At 42.8% G+C, this 16,003-nt stretch overlaps 1 protein-coding gene across 1 annotated transcript in view; it reads left to right on the forward strand.

Moving 5' to 3' along the window:
- Window positions 1-8,096: 8,096 nt before the first annotated feature.
- The window catches only part of b4galnt1a (beta-1,4-N-acetyl-galactosaminyl transferase 1a), a 37,335-nt gene continuing 29,428 nt past the window's right edge, over window positions 8,097-16,003 (forward strand). Inside the window, exon 1 of the mRNA XM_052091593.1 lies at window positions 8,097-8,138. The gene's annotated coding sequence lies outside the window, so the exon portion shown is untranslated. The remainder of the gene's footprint in view (window positions 8,139-16,003) is intronic.

Below are 16,003 nucleotides of genomic sequence, written 5' to 3' on the forward strand. Positions count from 1 at the left end.
ATAGGTGATTCTATTGTAAAGAATGCGGTAATAGAGACTCTAGCCACCATTGTTAAATAAATTAAAAAAAATTGTTATTCATGTTATTTACAGGACGGCTGTGGCTCAGGTGGTAGAGCGGGTCGGCTGCTAATCACAGGGTGGCTGTGGCTCAGGTAGTAGAGCGGGTCGGCTGCTAATCACAGGGTTGGTGGTTCAAATCCTGGCCCACACGACTCCACATACTGAAGTGTCCTTGGGCAAGACACTGAACCTCAAGTTGCTCCCAATGGCAGGCTAGCATCTTGCATGGCATCTTTACCGTGAATGTGTCACAGTGTAAAGTGCTTTGAATACTGTTAAGGTTAAAAAGGCGCTATATAAGTGCAGACCATTTACATTTACCATTCATGTCGGCACTAACGATGTCCGGCTTCACTGGAGATCAGTGTGGAGATCACTAGAAATAATGTTAAAGAGGTGTGTGAACTTGCAAAAACGATGTCAGACACTGTAATATGCTCTGGCCCCCGCCCTGCTCATTGAGGTTTACAGTAGATTAGTGTCAATGAACGGCTGGATGTCTGAGTGGTGTCTGGAGAATTATAGACAATTGGAAGAGTTTTTGGGATAGACCTGACCTGCTACAGAGAGACAGACTTCATCCCTCCTGGGCAGCTCTCCTCTCTAGTAATTTGGCTCATAGTCTTAATAATGATAGTATCTGACTAACTGGGGCCCTGGTCAGGAAGCAGACAAATGGGCTAATCCTAACGTCTGCTAGCTGCCATGAGATGTCACACAGGTCACATAAACCAGAACACATAGAGACTGTATCACCTTGATATCTCATAGAGACTGTGTTCCCTGAACTACCAACCACAAAACCCTCACTAAATCATTTAGAAAAAAGTTTGATTGAGGTCAAAAAATATATTTAAATCTATTTAAGATAATAAACAGACATATAAAGACAGGGCTACTAAACATTAGATCTCATTCAACCAAAGCACTAATTTTCAATAAAATTATTACAGATCGTTGTTTGGATGTGCTCTGTTTGACTGAAACCTGGCTTAAACCGGATGAATATATTAGTTTAAATGAATCTACTCCCCCAGGTTATTTTTATAAATAAAGGTGTTGCTACAATTTACAGTGACATTTTTGGTGTTATTCAGAGGACAGGATATAAGTTTAGGTTAGCACTAATAGAGCTTATTGTAACCGTCAGGTATAAATAAAAAATCTCTGTCGTCTTTTGCCCTTGCTACAGTACCTGTATATAGATCACCGGGCCTTATTCTGATTTCCTTGGTGAATTTACAAATGTACTATCAGATCTAGTAGTTACTGTAGATAGAGCTTTAATTGTTAGTGATAGGGCTGATACTGTCACGTTCCTGTCTTGTCTGCCCTATGTTCTCTGTTTCACCCATTACGTTTATGTCATGTTTCCGTTTTGTCTGGTCCGTGTTTTCCGTTTCACCCGTTACCGATCCCGTTCCATGTCACGTTTTCCCTGTTGTCCGCCCTGAGTCTCACTATCCGTGTGATAAACTACAATTCCCACAATTCCTGGCCTCTCTCACAGCCTGCACTCTTCATTGATCTCACCTGTGTCTCATTTAGTCTTCATTGTGTTTGTGTATATAACCCTGTTTATTTCTCCATTCCCCTGTCGGTCTTTAGATGTTGTATGTAGATGCCTGATGCCCATGTTTTCCGTCGTTGTTTTCGCCTCTGTTATCTCCTTGTCTGCCATCCGTGTTCCTGTTAACTCCTTGTGTGCCTTCCGTGTTTTTGTTTACCTTTTTCCCATCGTGGATGTTTTCTTTGTTCGTGTTTTTGTATTACCCTTTGTTTTGTTTCAATAAACCGCCGCTGCAGATAGATCCTCGTCCTGTGTCTGCCTTCATCCATAATCGTGACAGAAAGACCGACCTCTAATGGATCTAGCCGCGGTTTTCCTCGAACTGGCCCGGGCGAACTTTCCTGTCCACGAGTACTCACGACTCTTCTCCACGGCCGCCATCCACACCGGGTTCAACGACGACGCCCTGAAGACCATCTACTGGGTCGGATTACCGTCATCCCGGCGGGGAGAGGCGCCGGAACCCGGAAACCACCCGTGGAGGGAGTACGTGAGTCTCGTTTTGAGGAAACTTGTGCCCGAGGAACCACCCCTCGTGATTCCGGCTGTCGAGCCTGAGCCCTTGCCTACCCGGATCGATGAGTCAGCGCTGCCAACTTCTTCCGCCCGGAGGAGGAGGAGAAGGAAAGCCTCCGCTCTCCAGCTCACGTCTGCCACGGTCAGCGAGCCAGCGCCCACGCCTGCCACGGTCAGCGAGCCAGCGCCCACGCCTGCCACGGTCAGCGAGCCAGCGCCCACGCCTGCCACGGTCAGCGAGCCAGTGTTGCCAGCCTCGACCGTCCCTGAGCCAGCGCCTGTAGCCTCGACCGTCCCTGAGCCAGCGCCAGCAGCCTCGACCGTCCCGGAGCCAGCGCCAGCAGCCTCGACCGTCCCGGAGCCAGCGCCAGCAGCCTCGACCGTCCCGGAGCCAGCGCCAGCAGCCTCGACCGTCCCGGAGCCAGCGCCAGCAGCCTCGACCGTCCCGGAGCCAGCGCCAGCAGCCTCGACCGTCCCAGGGCCAGCGCCAGCAGCCATGACCGTCCCAGGGCCAGCGCCAGTAGCCATGACCGTCCAAGGGCCAGTGCCAGTAGCCATGACCGTCCAAGGGCCAGTGCCAGTAGCCAGGACCATCCAAGAGCCAGCGCCAGCAGCCAGGACCTCTCGAGCCTTCCAGGGCTCCGCCTCCCAAGTCTCTCGAGTCTTCCAGGGCTCCTCCCGAGCCTCCCAGGGCTCCGCCTCTCAAGTCACCTCCCAGGGCTCCGCCTCCCAAGTCTCTCGAGCCTTCCAGGGCTCCACCTCCCAAGTCTCTCGAGCCTTCCAGGGCTCCACCTCTCGAGCCTTCCAGGGCTCCGCCTCTCAAGCCTCTCGAGCCTTCCAGGGCTCTGCCTCTCAAGCCTTCCAGGTCTCCGCTTCTCGAGCCTCCCAGGGCTCCACCTCCAGGGTCTTCTGCGGCCCTGCCTACGCCTCCTTCGGCGTCGCCACCCAAGTCTTCGACTGCTCCGCCTCATTCGGCTCCGCCAGCTTCCCCAGTGGCCACTCCTCCTCCCAGGCCCCCTGAACCGGCCCTTGCCCTACGGCCACCTCCTAGGCCACCTAAACCGGCCTCTGTCCTGTGGCCACCTCCCAGGTCCCCTGAACTGGCCCTTGCCCTGTGGCCAGCTCCTGGGCCATCTAAACCGGCCTCAGTCCTGTGGCCACCTCCCAGGCCCCCTGAATCGGCCCCTGCCTTGTGGCCAGCTCCCGGGCCACCCAAACCAGTCCCCAAATTGTGGCCGCCTCCCAGACCACAATTAAACTAGTCCCTGCTCGTTCGATACCTCTCTGGCCTCCCAAGCCTATCCCTACCCTGTGGACGCCCCCCAGGCCACCTGACCCGGTTCTCTTCACACATCCCCAGAGACTGCTTGCTTGCCCTCTCGGCCTCCCTGGTCTGCCTGTCTGCTCTTTGTGCCCCCGAGGACTGCCTAATTGCCCCTTGTGCCCCCGTGGACTGCCTAACTGTCCCTTTTTCCCCCATGGACTGCCTAATTGTCCCTTGTGCCTCCTTGGTTTGTCTCTGTGTCCCTTGTGCCTCCTTGGTCTGTCTTTGTGTCCCTTGTGGCCCCTTTGGTCTGTCTGTTTTCCCCCTTGTCTAGCCCCCCTCTCCTTGAACCTTTGCAAATTTTTTCTATTCCTTTTTTAGGACCGTCTGGAATCCGGCCCTTTTGAGGGGGGGCTATGTCACATTCCTGTCTTGTCTGCCCTATGTTCTCTGTTTCACCCATCACATTTATGTCATGTTTCCGTGCTGTCTGGTCCGTGTTTTCCATTTCACCCGTCACCGATCCCGTTCCATGTCACGTTTTCCCTGTTGTCCGCCCTGAGTCTCACTGTCCGTGTGATAAACTACAATTCCCACAATTCCTGGCTTCTCTCACTGCCTGCACTCTTCATTGTTCTCACCTGTGTCTCATTTAGTCTTCATTGTGTTTGTGTATATAACCCTGTTTATTTCTCCATTCCCCTGTCGGTCTTTAGATGTTGTATGTAGATGCCTGATGCCCATGTTTTCCGTCATTGTTTTCGCCTCTGTTATCTCCTTGTCTGCCATCCGTGTTCCTGTTAACTCCTTGTGTGCCTTCTGTGTTTTTGTTTACCTTTTTCCCATCGTGGATGTTTTCCTTTGTTCATGTTTTTGTATTACCCTTTGTTTTGTTTCAATAAACCGCCGCTGCAGATAGATCCTCGTCCTGTGTCTGCCTTCATCCATAATCGTGACAGATACGATTAGTCGATGTTATCAGCAACGGCGACAATAAAAAAATTGTTGTCAAACATTTTCATTGTCGAATAGTTGTTTGATCTCATTTAACATAACATGAGATCACATTATACTCTAATGATGATATGTGACAGCAGCACTGCATGATGCCACTGAATTTACATGGCATCTGCCACTGTTTATGTATGATGCCACTTAATTTACCAGGCATCTTCTCTTGGACTATTTAAAGGATCGTTCACCTCTGGCCACTGTCCTTTTAAACTAATTCATGTCCATAACAGAAACATCTTTGCTCACAATAAGGGACTATCCAAAATGAGCAGGTTGTAATACAGAAAGAATGTTTGTCTAGCTACATTTTGTTACTCAATAGCCTATTAAGACTGTTTACTTTGAAGCAGATTTTATTCAATTGGATCAGTTAAATTCAATATATTTTCAATGCAGTATTCCCAGTGATGAGAGAATAACGTCTGTGATACATTAATTTTAACAACTCACTCTAAGGGACTATCAAGCAACTATAATAAAAATATTAGGCCTAACAGTAGTATTTTGATTGTATAATGCCTATAATACAATATGATTCTATTAGCATACTTAATATTATTTTTTAAGAAGTTTTTATAGCTTTTATTTACAGGATGGGGTTCTTACATGCAGGTACAAAATATTGCAAACATCGTTATTACCACAACCAATTGGAGGAGAGCTACTTTTTTCCAAGAATATTTGTCCTAAAATTTGACTTGCTGTTCATAGGTTACATTATGATTCAAATGCATTCAAAATTCACCAGAATGCAGGAAGTATCTCTGATACTCACATTTGAATGTCAGCCACTGTTAAAGGACAATGCTGCCTCTGACCTGCTATTACGTCTCTACGCTATTGCATTCTATAAATAGGCTGATATCATTTTAATAAAATATGCAGTGTTATATTACTGCCTTTGAAATGCTATTACATCTCAGTGTTTAAAACATTATCATATTAGGGGATTTACATTAATGATATGCCCTTTACTTTTTCAATCTTGACATTTATTTATTTTTTCAGACCCTGATCAGCACAACACCAGCAGGTCTAGGGCCACAATCTGCAACACCATCTACAGGTACATTAGATAAAGAGTGCGAAATGACAAGGTGTCAGGCTTTCGGCCTTGCTGTTATGTGTATTACAGTTAGGATAAAACAGGATAAAGAGCACACACCAGTTCTGTATGATGTTATTGCTTAGGCTTCCTGCTATTCTGAGTATATGTGTCACGATCCCTTGTCATCTGCCCCTTGTTTCGTGTTACTATCCCTTGTCGTCTGCACCGTGTTTTATGTTTCGATCCCTTGTTGTCTGCCCCGGGTTTTCCGTTTCACCGTTCAGATTCCATGTCACGTTTTCCTTGTTGTCCGCCCCGAGTGTCACTGCCCTTGTGAAAAACACTTCCCACAATTCCCAGATATTCTCACTGACATTATTGTGTCATTGTTCGCACCTGTTTGTCGTTTGTGATCCTCCTGTGTCTGTGTATATAAACCCTGTGTGTTTTTCACTCCTGGTCGATCGTTGTATGTTGAATGTTAATGTTATTGTTCATGTTCGCTGTTCCTGACTTCTTCTGATTCGTTCGCGGTTTCCTTGTCCTTTGTGGATGTTTTCCCAACCTGTGTTTGCCCTCTTATGTCCTTCCGTGTTTCAGTTTCTTTTCCCATCGTGGACCTTTCTTTTGTTCCTGTGTTTGTATCATTATTATTTGTCTGTTAATAAAGCTGCATTTGGATCCGCACCTCCCGCCTGCCTTTTCCTGCTTCCACACCAATCGTAACAGAACGATCGACCTACTATGGATCCAGCGGTACAACAGGCAAACTACCGGCTGCTCTGCCTAAAACAAGGGGACCAACCGGTGGAGGACCACATTGGCAACTTTCTCGAGCTGGCTAACGTCTCTGACTTCCCGGACTCTGCCCTGGTGGTCTTCTTCAGGGGCAACCTGAACGCCTCACTGAGGGAGCGGTTGCCACCGGCAACGCACGAGTGGACTCTCTGCAGCTTCGTGGAGGTGACTTTGCGGGTCTGCGGCTCGCCGTTAACTGTGGGCATCGCTGAGGAGGACCCTACCTCTCCTCCCTCAGTGGTGACTCTCCAGTCACCCATGGCGCTTCCTGTCACGCCAGTCCCACCTGTCAGCGAGCTCACCCCCATGCCAGTCGCCCTCCACGAGCCGGCGCGGTCCACTTCGTCTGCCCGGAGGAGGAAGAGAAGACGGGCTTCTGCCTCCCAGCCATCGCCTGCCCGGTCTGCGAGCCTGAGCCTACGTCAGCCACGGTCAGCGAGCCTGGAACCCCAAACGTCAGTGAGCCAGTGCCAGAAGCCTCATACATTAGTGAGCCAGTGCCAGAAGCTTCAAACGTCAGAGGGCCAGCGCCTGTAGCCTCGACCGTCCCTGAGCCAGGGCCTGTAGCCTCGACCGTCCCAGAGCCAGCGCCAGCTGCCATGACCGCCCAAGAGCCAGCGCCAGCTGCCATGACAGTCCAAGAGCCAGCGCCCCTCGAGCCTTCCAGGGCTCCGCCTCTCGAGCCTCCCAGGGCTCGGCCTCCCGAGCCTCCCAGGGCTCCGCCCCTCAAGTTTCTCGAGCCTCCCCGGGCTCCACCCCTCAAGTCACTCGAGTCTTCCTGGGCTCTGCCTCTCAAGCCTCTCGAGCCTTCCAGGCCTCCGCCTCTCAAACCTCTCGAGCCTTCCACAGCTCCGCCTCCAGAGCCTCCCGAGCCTTCTACGCCTCCTATGGCTCCGCCTCCCGAGCCTCCTACGGCTCTGCTCCCAGAGACTCCAGAGCCTTCTAGGGCTCCGCCTCTAGAGCGTCCTACGGCTCATCTCCACAAGCCTCCTACGGCTCCGCCTCCAGAGCCTGCCAGGCCTCTGCCTCTAGAGCCTCCTACGACGCCACCTCCATCGGCTCCGCCTCCAGAGCCTTCCAGGCCTCCGCCTCTAGAGCCTCCTAACGACAAACACAATCGGAGTTAAATTTAACAATATCCTGCCTCTTCCAAGCTTTATAAAGGGAGTGAATGGTAACTTAATTTTGAAGCCCAAAAAAAGTGCATCCATCCATCAAAAAAGTTATCCATATGGCTCCAGGCAGTTAATAAAGGACTTCTAAAGCGAAGTGATGCATCTTTGTAAGACAAATATCCATATTTATAACTTTATAAACTAACTTTATTTAAACCTGAGTTTAAAATACATATATATTTACATTTCTTTATGCCATTAGCCCATTTATCAGTTATAATAACACTGTACGTTTCAATATATTCAAGGAAAATGAACAATTGTGTAATTTATACAGGTGATGGTGCTGATTAATAACAGCTCAGCTACGCTTCTATGCGCGAGCTCGTTATCCTGTCGCAGGTGATTGAGTCATAATTGTCCCAATGTTCAGTGGATCAGTACCCTTACCAGTGCTCGAATAATTATCTATTTATTGTAACCTATTGATGTGGCGTTTGCTGTTTTTCTAAATGCAATTAAAGATCAACTTGTAAAAAAGTTAAAATTATTTTTGTACATCTGGAATGTAGCTAGTCCACAACAAAGAGCACATGAACTTTGTACCCGTATTTTATTGCAGCATATACGCAGTTGCTGATTTGCTATGGTCTGATAAAGCCAAGTGGCAGGCAGTTCCCCATTCATTCTCTATACGACTTCTCACTTAATCCAAATTAACTGGAATTTGGACTTCCTCAACTTTTTAGGGTAAAACAAATGTTTTTATTCCATGAATGTCTAATATATTAAGATATCATGAAGCCGATATTGCAAGACGCGATAGATGAAAGAAATGTTGAAATTGCAATGTTCTGTTAAAAAATAAAATAAAGTTGTAGCCTATTTTCGTAGGCTGTTATATGATTAAAAACTAGTGAATTAGCTAGTGTCTGAAAAACAAATTTAGAATATGTCTGAGTGATATAAAGTAAGAAGGTTTAGGAACGTATAACTTATAATTAAGTTATAATTTTAGAAATGTCACAATCTTTTCCCTTGCAAAGTTTTATAGGTATGACATATGAATTAAAACTCAGATAAGCATAATGTAAAGCCTATGTTCTATGAAAAAAAAAAGAGAAAACATTTACTGACTAGCCTATTGATCAGATGAGTGTGTTTGAATCTACGGACAACTGTTTTCATTTCTATACCGAAACTCATATTTTTGTTTGTCTTGTTTTAACATGTCTTTAAGCACCACATGCCTCTTTTTGCATATACCTGTCTGACTTGTTCCACACATTTGCGGAAAAAAACAACAACCTGTGGTGACGTAGCCTAAAGCTAATTACAAATCATACAACCGGTTCTGTCTTTGTTTTATTTTTGTTGTTTAATTTATGCAAAATGTCTAGATGTCTACATTGGTAATACAAGGCTACGAAACTTATTTTCTCTTTTGCTGAAGCAATTTCCATTACTCACTGTTTGTGTGTGTGTGTTGCTTTTTGCATCAAAGCTTGTCGTTAAACCTAATTTTTTGACTGATAGCCTGTATGTGGTTTCAGTTGGAATAGATTTCGAGAATTCTCAGGTCAGGGCTTGCTATGGGTTGTGAAATTCTGGACAAATGCTGTCTGAAGCTGTGCCCTAACTGGTTAACTCATTCACCATTTCCCATATAATGGGTGTCTGTCAGTGCACTCAAGGACGTAACCAGGATTTTTCAAATACTGAGGTAAAAAAAAAACACTTTAGAAATAAGTTTGGCTGACAACATATTTAGTGTGTGTGTGTGTGTGTGTGTGTGTGTGTGTGTGTGTGTGTGTGTGTGTGTGTGTGTGTGTGTGTGTGTGTGTGTGTGTGTTTTCCTGTATCAGGGTGTGAACTGTTAAACTATAACCTATAGGTAGTTGTGGCTTCTTGTGCAACCTCTGAAACGGTGGAGATCCATTTGTAGTGTATGCATCCTCTGAAATGGACTTGGGTTCTCACCACTAACTGTAATTGATAGAAACATATTTCCATTATCAGTTCAGTTGACTCAACTGTTAGTTCACTGCAATGCATACTTACAATACATAAAATAATAAAGAATACCTTTTAGCTTTCAGTAATTCAGTCTCACCTTTTATCAAAACAAGTAACTATTCTTCTGTGGCCAGAAGCATCCCACCTTTGCAGTTCTCTTTTGGAATCCACTTCCATGTTTCTGTGGACATTCATGAGAGCAAGACCAGACAGCCTCTCGTCACCCATAGTAGATCGAAGCCAGGTTTTGAGACGACGTAATGCCGAAAAAGACTTTTCACAAGAGCAAGTGGTGACAACAGATAGATGCAAAGGATGCATTGTATGTTAGGATAAAAATCAATTTTCCAAAATGATTTCCCTCTTTTCTCCTTCTAACTCTTTCTCCTCCTCAGCTGCATGACTTCTCTCTCCTGTCTCCTCTGTTGAATTTAACATAATAATAATAATAATAAAACAAGTCTAAATAACTGACCAATAAATTATGTTATTATTATTATAATACTGGCAATAAATGACCATAATATCATTCAACAATAGGTTATGTTTGGGGCCATGCTTATTAAAAGGATAAAATCCAACTCTTTACAACAAATTAATTATCCATATAATATTTTGCTTAATTGTCAGTGCAGATTAGCTAGCTGCAACTCCACTGGATTTCAGTAGGATATAGGTTTGAATCTCATTGGTAGCCCTATTGCATCTCATATTGTAGGCTATTTGCTACATAACTTTCTCACCTTCCCTCCTTCTCTTTGTCTGCTCATCTTCTGCTGGCTTTCCAAACGATAATTTAGTTTATTGCAGCCTTTTCATTTTCGGTCATTTGAATGAAAATCACAGGCAGAAATTAACAAGGGGTCAAGTTTATTTTGAACAATGGATTTGTGGGTATTGAAGTTTATGTGAGCTGTGCAAGACACTGCGTTGCATTCTTTAATTGGTTTAGAAAACACTCCGCTACAGCCGACTACTTTCGTTTTGACATGACAGTGGTATCTGCAAGTAGGTCTACGTGTCGGTCCGTTGACGCAAGGATAATTGTCTCATCGGCTATATTCACTTCACAACGAAACAACACTTCAAGAAAAAAAAAATACAGAAAACATGACCTCGGTGTCCTCAATGGTCGTATATGAAGTAGGCATAAGTGAATTCCGACGCTGAGGTTTACATCGAGCGTCGGGATGTTTGAGAGCGCTGGAGATGACAGAACAATCTTAGTCACATACTGTATGTAATTTCATTTTATATGTAGGATGATATTCGTATCAATAATAATTTATATTCTTATAAAGTGGTGTTACGATACAGCTAGGGATCGAACCCGGGTCTGTGGAGTGTGCGTCCGAGAGGCAGACCGCTCCACCACTGGAGAAACTCAAGATTCCAAAAATCTTGAGTTTAATCCTTTGCTCTTTATTTCAGAGGAAAAAAACAAAAACATTAACTTCAGTCTTGGGCAGCACTTTAGATTAACGTGCCACAGGGTGACTCAAACATCTCTCCTTGAGAGGCAAAGCAAAGGATGAATCCAGATGTCCACAATCCACTAAAAGTAACAGAAACTGATTATCCAAGAACAAAACAGAAGACTCACAAAATCACAAACCTCAGAACATCCTTATGAATGGCAAAGCTAAGGAAAACATCAGGACTGAACAAAAACAAAAACAAAAGGGAAATGAGGCCTTAAATAGGGTCTATCATTAGGAGTGATTCAACACAGGTGAGAGCATTGCAACTAATTAACAAGGTAGTAATCTGAGTTGAAATTACGTCATCTAGTGGTGAAATCAAGGAGCTACAGTCAAAAACATTACAAAATGGTATATATATACACACAAATCTTCATTCTGTTTGCCATGTTTAATATACAGTATATTTGCGTGGGGGCCCTGGGTAGCTCAGTGAGTAAAGATGCTGACTGCCACACTTGGAGTGGCCAGTTGGAATCCAGAGTGTGCCGTGGGACTCCAGACAGGTCTTCTTATTTGGTTGCTTATTGGCTGCAAGGGTAGAGTAACATGGTGTAACTTTCTCATGTTCGCTATAATGTGGTTCTCGCTTTTGGTGGAGCGACTGTTGAGTTGTGCATGGATGCTGCGAAGAATAGCGTGAAGGCTCCACATGCGCTATGTCTCCATAGTAACATCCTCAACAAGCCACGTGATAAAATGGATTGACTGTCTCGGGCGCAACTGAAATTCGTCCTTCACCACACAGATTGAGGATTGAGGACACTATGCCACCGTGAGAACTTGGAGTGCATTGGGAATTGCACATTCCAAATTGGGGAGAATAAGGGAGAGAGAGAGAGAAAAAACTGCCAACATGATTAAAAACATTTGATCAATCATAAATGATTGTATTTATTTTAGCATATTGACAATCTCCTGTCCAAACTGGGCAGCATTCTTGAGCACCAAGAAGAGCTGAGGTGTGCATAACGCCCTCATGAGACTGCTATATAGCACTAAATATATTCATAACAACATCCATTGATTTTTAGACTGTCATTCTATGAAACGGGTGCCATTTGGGACTGCAACGTTTGATGATATGCATAAGGCACAAAAAAATGTCCCAAAGTGTTTTTCCAAAGCTTAAAGTTATTCAATCAAGTGTTCTTGTTAACATGATATATGATAAAAAATACTATTCTTAAAGAGTAACATAATATTTCGATTTTATGTGTGTCCCTGTATATGTAAGATATATTTATTCAAAATAAACTTTATTTTTTTGTAAATATTTTATGATTTGTGTGGGTCCCTCAGTTTGACTTACCATCCTATCACACTAACTTGTTTTATCTATAAATAATGTACCGTTGCTTTAAATGACATCACAAAGTGGAAATGACATAATCACCATTATGATGCTCTTTTCAGGTATTCAGACCAAAGTTTTCCATTACATCTCCAATTTTAATGTTTCCCATCCCCCAGTTTTATAAATGTAAATGTATTTTTAACATGTGTATTTTGTCTTACTGTACTGGCAGAGTTTTTATAGTCAAAACAAGTGAAACAAATCTACCAGTGCTGAAGTAATCCAAAGTATGATATAATATGTTATCATATGTTATAATTAGGGCTATCAATCAATTAAAATGTTTAATTGAATTAATTATATATATATATATATATATATATATATATATATATATATATATATATATATATATTACACACTCACCTAAAGGATTATTAGGAACACCATACTAATACTGTGTTTGACCCCCTTTCGCCTTCAGAACTGCCTTAATTCTACGTGGCATTGATTCAACAATGTGCTGAAAGCATTCTTTAGAAATGTTGGCCCATATTGATAGGATAGCATCTTGCAGTTGATGGAGATTAGTGGGATGCACATCCAGGGCACAAAGCTCCCGTTCCACCACATCCCAAAGATGCTCTATTGGGTTGAGATCTGGTGACTGTGGGGGCCATTTTAGTACAGTGAACTCATTGTCATATTCAAGAAACCAATTTGAAATGATTTGAGCTTTGTGACATGGTGCATTATCCTGCTGGAAGTAGCCATCAGAGGATGGGTACATGGTGGCCATAAAGGGATGGACATGGTCAGAAACAATGCTCAGGTAGGCCGTCGCATTTAAACGATGCCCAATTGGCACTAAGGGGCCTAAAGTGTGCCAAGAAAACATCCCCCACACCATTACACCACCACCACCAGCCTGCACAGTGGTTTACGCCAAATTCTGACTCTACCATCTGAATGTCTCAACAGAAATCGAGACTCATCAGACCAGGCAACATTTTTCCAGTCTTCAACTGTCCAATTTTGGTGAGCTCTTGCAAATTGTAGCCTCTTTTTCCTATTTGTAGTGGAGATGAGTGGTACCCGGTGGGGTCTTCTGCTGTTGTAGCCCATCCGCCTCAAGGTTGTGCGTGTTGTGGCTTCACAAATGCTTTGCTGCATACCTCGGTTGTAACGAGTGGTTATTTCAGGCAAAGTTGCTCTTCTATCAGTTTGAATCAGTCGGCCCATTCTCCTCTGACCTCTAGCATCAATAAGGCATTTTCGCCCACAGGACTGTCGCATACTGGATGTTTTTCCCTTTTCAAACCATTCTTTGTTAACCCTAGAAATGGTTGTGCGTGAAAATCCCAGTAACTGAGCAGATTGTGAAATACTCAGACCGGCCCGTCTGGCACCAACAACCATGCCACGCTCAAAATTGCTTAAATCACCTTTCTTTCCCATTCTGACATTCAGTTTGGAGTTCAGGAGATTGTCTTGACCAGGACCACACCCCTAAATGCATTGAAGCAACTGCCATGTGATTGGTTGATTAGATAATTGCATTAATGAGAAATTGAACAGGTGTTCCTAATAATCCTTTAGGTTAGTGTATATATATATATATATATATATATATATATATATATATATATATATATATATATATATATATATACATAAATACATATATATATACATAAATACATACTGATGGGTAATTAAAATGCATTACATTTTAGTGACAGAAGAGTTAATCATTGATAAGACATTACAAAATACGGTTTTAGAATACAATGTATTGTTTATTACCATATTATTGATCATAAGTCAATCATTGGCATACAGTTCACAGCAATCCATTTCACAAGTGAATTTGTCAATCAGTTTGAGATTTGTTATGAGGGCTTGTTTAAGGGCCCGTCAATGTACACCTGCGTCAGACATGCTTGTGTAGCATCTCTGGTGTGTTGCATCATAAACATAAAATGTTTAGGTCACTGTGTCAAGTTAAATATAGTTTAATACTTAGAACACATCTTGAGATCCCTTAGTTCGAATTTGCGATCCAAGTGTTTTGAACGCAAGAACGTGACACATGTTTGTGTTGTGCTGCTGCTAATGGGATGTTTTGTTCACTGTATAAACTGTACGTTGCTCATACAGCTGAAATTTTTCACTTACTGCCCTCTGGAGTAAACAGGTGGTACTACAAGCTTGCATTTCTCAGGAATCTTCCTTATTAAGGTCCAGAGGCATTGCGATTAATTGCGTAAATGTTTTGTAATACGTTATTTTTTATCAAATTAATCACACTGAACTAACACGTTAAATCGTTATAATATGTTACAAATTAAATATTTACAGCATTTATTCTGTAGTAATCTGTAGTATAATTTAGTATAATCTGTAGTGGAATACATTTTAAAAGTAACCCTCCCAACACTGACTATATAGTGGATAGGGGGCGATTTCAGACACGGTTTAAGACTATTTTAACTTCACTCATGGGCGGGGTTACAATTTCCAAAGCCACAAGCGTCCAGCCAGAGACCCACTATTGGTTTACAGCCGGGAGAAATTACATAAGTGATTTTACATCATTATTTTAAAATCAGCCATTTTAAACAGCCATTGTAGCAAAGAACATTCAAAATATTAGATTAAATAAAAATCTAGATAAAGATAGCGATATTTGTGACCATCAGCAGGAGAAAACAATGGTGGTGAACACCCATCAAACGATCTCAAGAAAAACATAAAAAGATGCTTTAGATCCATGCAAAGTCCCAGGAAAGGTGTATACAGGTCCATCTGAATCGCCAGGTCATTTTTCCGGGGCTTCAGCCCCGAATGTTTTGACTGTAGTCCCGAATGTAATTTTAAACTGCTATATCAACTGCAAACATAAAAACAGTGGAAATCACAACTGTTAATTAAAGAAATTTAACATTAAAAAGAGTGCCAGGACACATAAATATATGTAAATGTAATATTACTTTCTAAACGCACACAAGAGCTTTTTCAAATCAAAGTCATCTTTATGAAATTGTGCTTCTGAATTGTATAGGAAATTGTATTTCACAGCATTAACAATACATTATACTGGCACATTCCAATCTGAATGCTAAGTGTGTTAGTGAAACAAATGTTTTCAAGTGTGAAATATTTGAAAGTTATTGACATTTTTATTTACTGAAATAGAAGCTTGCAACTATAAGAGGGATGTAGACTTCCTGTTGTTGCTGGCATTGTCTATATGTGTTGCACTTTGTGTGAAGATATTTAGCTAAATCGAGGTGTAGAAAAATTTCAGAAACATATTCAAATTTGTATTTACTACAGCAGATGCAAACTGATGAGCAAATGTCAGCCAATCGGTGCAAAAAACTATAAAAACATTAAAAGAACATGGTAACATTTGAAACCATTAAGTAATAACATTTTGGAAAATTTTTATTTTATACAGTGTGAATATTTTTTATTACGGTTTATGCAATAAGAGATTGTATTAAAGAGTTAGAGTACAAAAATGCAGAAGATGGGTTCACATTGGTCTTATGTGTCATCACTATGATCAGCAAGTTTGTGGATCCAAGGGTTCTACAAGAAACATATTTTGGCAGCATATCAATTATAAATCCTGGGGGAAAGTGCATGACTTAAAGACAAATATTAAGATCTTAAAATAGGCCATATACTCAGAATAGCAGGAAGCCTAAGCAATAACATCATACAGAACTGGTGTGTGCCCTTTATCCTGTTTTATCCTAACTGTAATACACATAACAGCAAGGCCGAAAGCCTCTGACACCTTGTCATTTCGC

This window comes from Xyrauchen texanus, chromosome 25 (genome assembly GCF_025860055.1).
Source record: "Xyrauchen texanus isolate HMW12.3.18 chromosome 25, RBS_HiC_50CHRs, whole genome shotgun sequence".
Taxonomy (NCBI): Eukaryota; Metazoa; Chordata; class Actinopteri; order Cypriniformes; family Catostomidae; genus Xyrauchen; species Xyrauchen texanus.